Consider the following 5,908-nt stretch of genomic DNA (forward strand, 5'->3'; position numbering starts at 1 on the left):
GAGCAGAAGCCAGCCTCCAGCTGGTGATGGCGGGGTGAAGGAGCTGCAGCCAGCCTCCAGCAGCCAGCCTCCAGCTGGTGATGGCGGGGCGGAGGAGCAGGCAGCCTCCATCAGCTGATGGCGGGGTGTAGGAGCAGCAGCCAGCCTCCAGCTGGTGATGGCGGGGAGGAGGAGCAGCAGCAGCCAGCCTCCAGCAGCCAGCCAGCCTCCAGCAGCTGATGGCGGTGTGTGGGAGCAGCAGCCAGCCTCCAGCGGCCAGCCAGCCTCCAGCAGCTGATGGCGGGGTGGAGGAGCTGCAGCCAGCGTCCATCAGCTGATGGCGGGGTGGAAGAGCAGCAGGCAGCCTCCAGCTGGTGATGGCGGGGTGGAGGAGCTGCAGCCAGCGTCCAGCAGCTGATGGCGGGGTGCAGGAGCAGCAGCCAGCCTCCAGCAGCTGATGGCGGGGTGGAGGAGCTGCAGCCAGCCTCCAGCAGCCAGCCTCCAGCTAGTGATGGCGGGGTGGAGAAGCAGGCAGCCTCCGTCAGCTGATGGCGGGGTGGAGGAGCAGAAGCCAGCCTCCAGCAGCTGATGGCGGGGTGCAGGAGCTGCAGCCAGCGTCCAGCAGCTGATGGTGGGGTGGAGGAGCTGCAGCCAGCCTCCAGCAGCCAGCCTCCAGCTAGTGATGGCGGGGTGGAGAAGCAGGCAGCCTCCGTCAGCTGATGGCGGGGTGGAGGAGCAGAAGCCAGCCTCCAGCAGCTGATGGCGGGGTGCAGGAGCTGCAGCCAGCGTCCAGCAGCTGATGGTGGGGTGGAGGAGCTGCAGCCAGCGTCCAGCAGCTGATGGTGGGGTGGAGGAGCTGCAGCCAGCCTCCAGCAGCCAGCCTCCAGCAGCTGATGGCGGGGTGCAGGAGCAGCAGCCAGCCTCCAGCAGCTGATGGCGGGGTGCAGGAGCAGCAGGCAGCCTCCAGCAGCTGATGGCGGGGTGGAGGAGCAGAAGCCAGCCTCCAGCAGCTGATGGCGGGGTGCAGGAGCTGCAGCCAGCGTCCAGCAGCTGATGGTGGGGTGGAGGAGCTGCAGCCAGCGTCCAGCAGCTGATGGTTGGGTGGAGGAGCAGCAGCCAGCCTCCAGCAGCCAGCCTCCAGCTAGTGATGGCGGGGTGGAGAAGCAGGCAGCCTCCATCAGCTGATGGCGGGGTGGAGGAGCAGAAGCCAGCCTCCAGCTGGTGATGGCGGGGTGCAGGAGCTGCAGGCAGCCTCCAGCAGCTGATGGCGGGGTGCAGGAGCTGCAGGCAGCCTCCAGCAGCTGATGGCGGGGTGGAGGAGCTGCAGCCAGCGTCCAGCAGCTGATGGTGGGGTGGAGGAGCTGCAGCCAGCGTCCAGCAGCTGATGGTTGGGTGGAGGAGCAGCAGCCAGCCTCCAGCAGCTGATGGCGGGGTGCAGGAGCAGCAGCCAGCCTCCAGCAGCTGATGGCGGGGTGGAGGAGCTGCAGCCAGCCTCCAGCAGCCAGCCTCCAGCTAGTGATGGCGGGGTGGAGAAGCAGGCAGCCTCCATCAGCTGATGGCGGGGTGGAGGAGCAGAAGCCAGCCTCCAGCTGGTGATGGCGGGGTGCAGGAGCTGCAGGCAGCCTCCAGCAGCTGATGGCGGGGTGGAGGAGCTGCAGCCAGCCTCCAGCAGCCAGCCTCCAGCTAGTGATGGCGGGGTGGAGAAGCAGGCAGCCTCCATCAGCTGATGGCGGGGTGGAGGAGCAGAAGCCAGCCTCCAGCAGCTGATGGCGGGGTGCAGGAGGTGCAGGCAGCCTCCAGCAGCTGATGGCGGGGTGCAGGAGCAGCAGGCAGCCTCCAGCAGCTGATGGCGGGGTGCAGGAGCTGCAACCAGCCTCCAGCTGGTGATGGCGGGGTGGAGGAGCTGCAGCCAGCCTCCAGCAGCCAGCCCCCAGCAGCTGATGGCGGGGTGGAGGAGCAGAAGCCAGCCTCCAGCAGCTGATGGTGGGGAGAGGAGCTGCAGCCAGCCTCCAGCAGCCAGCCTCCAGCTGGTGATGGCGGGGTGGAGGAGCAGCAGCAGACAGCCTCCAGCAGCCAGCCAGCCTCCAGGAGCTGATGGCGGTGTGTGGGAGCAGCAGCCAGCCTCCAGCGTTCAGCCAGCATCCATCAGCTGATGGCGGTGTGAAGGAGCTGCAGCCAGCCTCCAGCAGGTCATGGTGGGGTGGAGGAGCAGCAGCCAGCCTCCAGCAGCTGATGGCGGGTTGCAGGAGCTGCAGCCAGCCTCCAGCAAATGATGGCGGGGTGCAGGAGCTGCAGGCAGCCTCCAGCAGCTGATGGCGGGGTGCAGGAGCAGCAGGCAGCCTCCAGCTGCTGATGACGGGGTGCAGGAGCTGCAACCAGCCTCCAGCTGGTGATGGTGGGGTGGAGGAGCTGCAGCCAGCCTCGAACAGCTGATGGCAGGGTGCAGGAGCAGCAGCCAGCCTCCAGCAGCTGATGGCGGGGCGCAGGAGCTGCAGGCAGCCTCCAGCAGCTGATGGCGGGGTGCAGGAGCAGCAGCCAGCCTCCAGCTGGTGATGGCGGGGTGAAGGAGCTGCAGCCAGCCACCAGCAGCTGATGGCGGGGTGAAGGAGCTGCAGCCAGCCACCAGCAGCTGATGGCGGGGTGGAGGAGCTGCAGCCAGCGTCCAGCAGCTGATGGTTGGGTGGTGGAGGAGCAGCAGCCAGCCTCCAGCAGCTGATGGCGGGGTGCAGGAGCAGCAGCCAGCGTCCAGCAGCTGATGGTTGGGTGGAGGAGCAGCAGCCAGCCTCCAGCAGCTGCTGGCGGGGTGCAGGAGCAGCAGCCAGCCTCCAGCAGCTGATGGCGGGGTGCAGGAGCTGCAGGCAGCCTCCAGCAGCTGATGGCGGTGTGCAGGAGCTGCAGCCAGCCTCCAGCAGCTGATGGCGGGGTGCAGGGGCTGCAGGCAGCCTCCAGCAGCTGATGGCGGGGTGCAGGAGCTGCAACCAGCCTCCAGCTGGTGATGGCGGGGTGGAGGAGCAGCAGCCAGCCTCCAGCAGCCAGCCTCCAGCTGCTGATGGCGGGGTGGAGGAACAGAAGCCTCCAGCAGCTGATGGCAGGGTGCAGGAGCAGCAGCCAGCCTCCAGCTGGTGATGGCGGGGTGGAGGAGCTGAAACCTGGGTCGGACCTGGTCTGCAGCAGGGCCCATTACCACTCAGAAGCTGATGGCAGTGTGTGTTTAGGTCCCTGCGGGGTGGATGAGCTGAAACCTGGGTCAGACTTGGTGTGCAGCAGGGCTCAGCACCCTCCAGAAGCCGATGACAGTGTGTCTTTAACTCCCTGCCTGGTGGGAGAGCTGAAAGCTGGGTCGGACCTGGTCTTTAGCAGAGCTCAGCAGCCTCCAGAAGCTGATGGCAGTGTGTGTTTCATCCCCTGCGGGGTGGGAGAGCTGAAACGTGGGTCGGACCTGGTCTGCAGCAGGGCCCATCACCATCCAGAAGCTGACGGCGGTGTGTGTTTAAGTCCCTGCGGGGTGGGAGAGCCATAACCTGGGTCGGACCTGGTCTGCAGCAGAGCTCAGCAGCCTCCAGAACCTGATGGCAGTGTGTCTTTAATCCACTGCGGGGTGCAGGAGCTGAAACCTGGGTCGGACCTGGTCTGCAGCAGGGCTCAGCAGCCAGCAGAAGGTGACGGCAGTGTGTGTTTAGTTCCCTGCGGGGTGCAGGAGCTGAAACCTGGGTCGGACCTGGTCTGCAGCAGAGCTCAGCAGCCAGCAGAAGGTGATGGCAGTGTGTGTTTAAGTCCCTGCCTGGTGGGAGAGCTGAAACCTGGGTCGGACCTGGTCTATAGAAGAGCTCAGCAGCCTCCAGAAGCTGATGGCAGTGTGTGTGTTTTGGTCCCTGCGGGGTGCAGGAGCAGGAACCCGGGTCGGACCTGGTCTATAGCGGAGCTCAGCAGCCTCCAGCAGCTGATGGCAGTGTGTGTTTAATTCCCTGCCTGGTGGGAGAGCTGTAACCCGGGTCGGACTTGGTCTGCAGCAGGGCCCATCACCATCCAGAAGCTGATGGCAGTGTGTCTTTAATTCCCTGCGGGGTGGAGGAGCAGAAACCTGGGTCGGACCTGGTCTATAGCAGAGCTCAGCAGCCTCCAGAAGCTGATGGCAGTGTGTGTTCAAGTCCCTGCGGGGTGGGAGAGCTGAAACCTGGGTCGGACCTGGTCTATAGAAGAGCTCAGCAGCCTCCAGCAGCTGATGGCAGTGTGTGTTTAAGTCCCTGCGGGGTGGGAGAGCTATATCCCGGGTCGGACCTGGTCTATAGCAGAGCTCAGCAGCCTCCAGCAGCTGATGGCAGTGTGTGTTTAAGTCCCTGCGGGGTGGGAGAGCTGAAACCTCGGTCGGACCTGGTCTATGGCAGAGCTCAGCAGCCTCCAGAAGCTGATGGCAGCGTGCCTCTAAGTCCCTGCCTGGTGGGAGAGCTGAAACCTGGGTCGGACATGGTCTGCAGCAGGGCTCGGCAGCCTCCAGCAGCTGATGGCAGTGTGTCTTTAAGTCCCTGCCTGGTGGGAGAGCTGAAACCTGGGTCGGACCTGGTCTATAGCAGAGCTCAGCAGCCTCCAGCAGCTGATGGCAGTGTGTGTTTAAGTCCCTGCCTGGTGTGAGAGCTGAAACCTGGGTCGGACCTGGTCTATAGAAGAGCTCAGCAGCCTCCAGCAGCTGATGGCAGTGTGTCTTTAAGTCACTGCCTGGTGGGAGAGCTGAAACCTGGGTCGGACCTGGTCTATAGTAGAGCTCAGCAGCCTCCAGCAGCTGATTGCAGTGTGTGTTTAAGTCCCTGCCTGGTGGGAGAGCTGATATCCGGGTCGGACCTGGTCCACAGCAGGGCCCATCACCCTCCAGAAGCTGGTGGCAGTGTGTGTTTAAGTCCCTGCGGGGTGCAGGAGCAGAAACCTGGGTGGGACCTGGTCTGCAGCAGAGCTCGGCAGCCTCCAGCAGCTGATGGCAGTGAGTGTTTAAGTCCCTGCGGGGTGGGAGAGCTATATCCCGGGTCAGACCTGGTCTAAAGCAGGGCCCATCACCCTCCAGAAGCTGGTGGCAGTGTGTGTTTAAGTCCCTGCGGGGTGGAGGAGCAGAAACCTGGGTCGGACCCGGTCTACAGCAGAGCTCAGCAGCCCCCAGAAGCTGATGGCAGTGTGTGTGTGTGTGTGTGTGTTTAAGTCTCTGCCTGGTTGGAGAGCCGATACCTGGGTCGGACCTGGTCTGCAGCAGGGCTCAGCAGCCTCCAGAAGCTGATGGCAGTGTGTCTTTCATTCCCTGCGGGGTGCAGGAGCAGAAACCTGGGTCGGACCTGGTCTATAGCGGAGCTCAGCAGCCTCCAGCAGCTGATGGCAGTGTGTGTGTTAAAGACCCTGCGGGGTGGGAGAGCTGAAACCTGGGTCGGACCTGGTCTGCAGCAGGGCTCAGCAGCCCCCAGAAGCTGATGGCTGTGTGTGTTTAAGTCCCTGCGGGGTGGGAGAGCTGAAACCTGGGTCGGACCTGGCCCGCAGCAGGGCCCATCACCCTCCAGAAGCTGATGGCGGTGTGGGTTTAAGTCCCTGCGGGGTTGAGGAGCTGAAACCTGGGTCGGACCTGGTCTGCAGCAGGGCCCATCACCATCCAGAAGCTGATGGCTGTGTGTGTTTAAGTCCCAGGGGGGTGGGAGAGCCATAACCTGGGTCGGACCTGGTCTGCAGCAGGGCTCAGCAGCCTCCAGTTGCAGATGGCAGTGTGTGTTTAGTTCCCTGCGGGGTGCAGGAGCTGAAACCTGGGTCGGACCTGGTCTATAGCAGAGCTCAGCAGCCTCCAGAAGCTGATGGCAGTGTGTCTTCAATTCCCTGCGGGGTGCAGGAGCTGATACCTGGGTCGGACCTGGTCTGCAGCAGGGCCCATCACCATCCAGACGCTGATGGCAGTGTGTGTTTA

Source organism: Nothobranchius furzeri, unplaced genomic scaffold, assembly GCF_043380555.1.
Source record: "Nothobranchius furzeri strain GRZ-AD unplaced genomic scaffold, NfurGRZ-RIMD1 Scf174, whole genome shotgun sequence".
In the NCBI taxonomy this organism is placed as follows: Eukaryota; Metazoa; Chordata; class Actinopteri; order Cyprinodontiformes; family Nothobranchiidae; genus Nothobranchius; species Nothobranchius furzeri.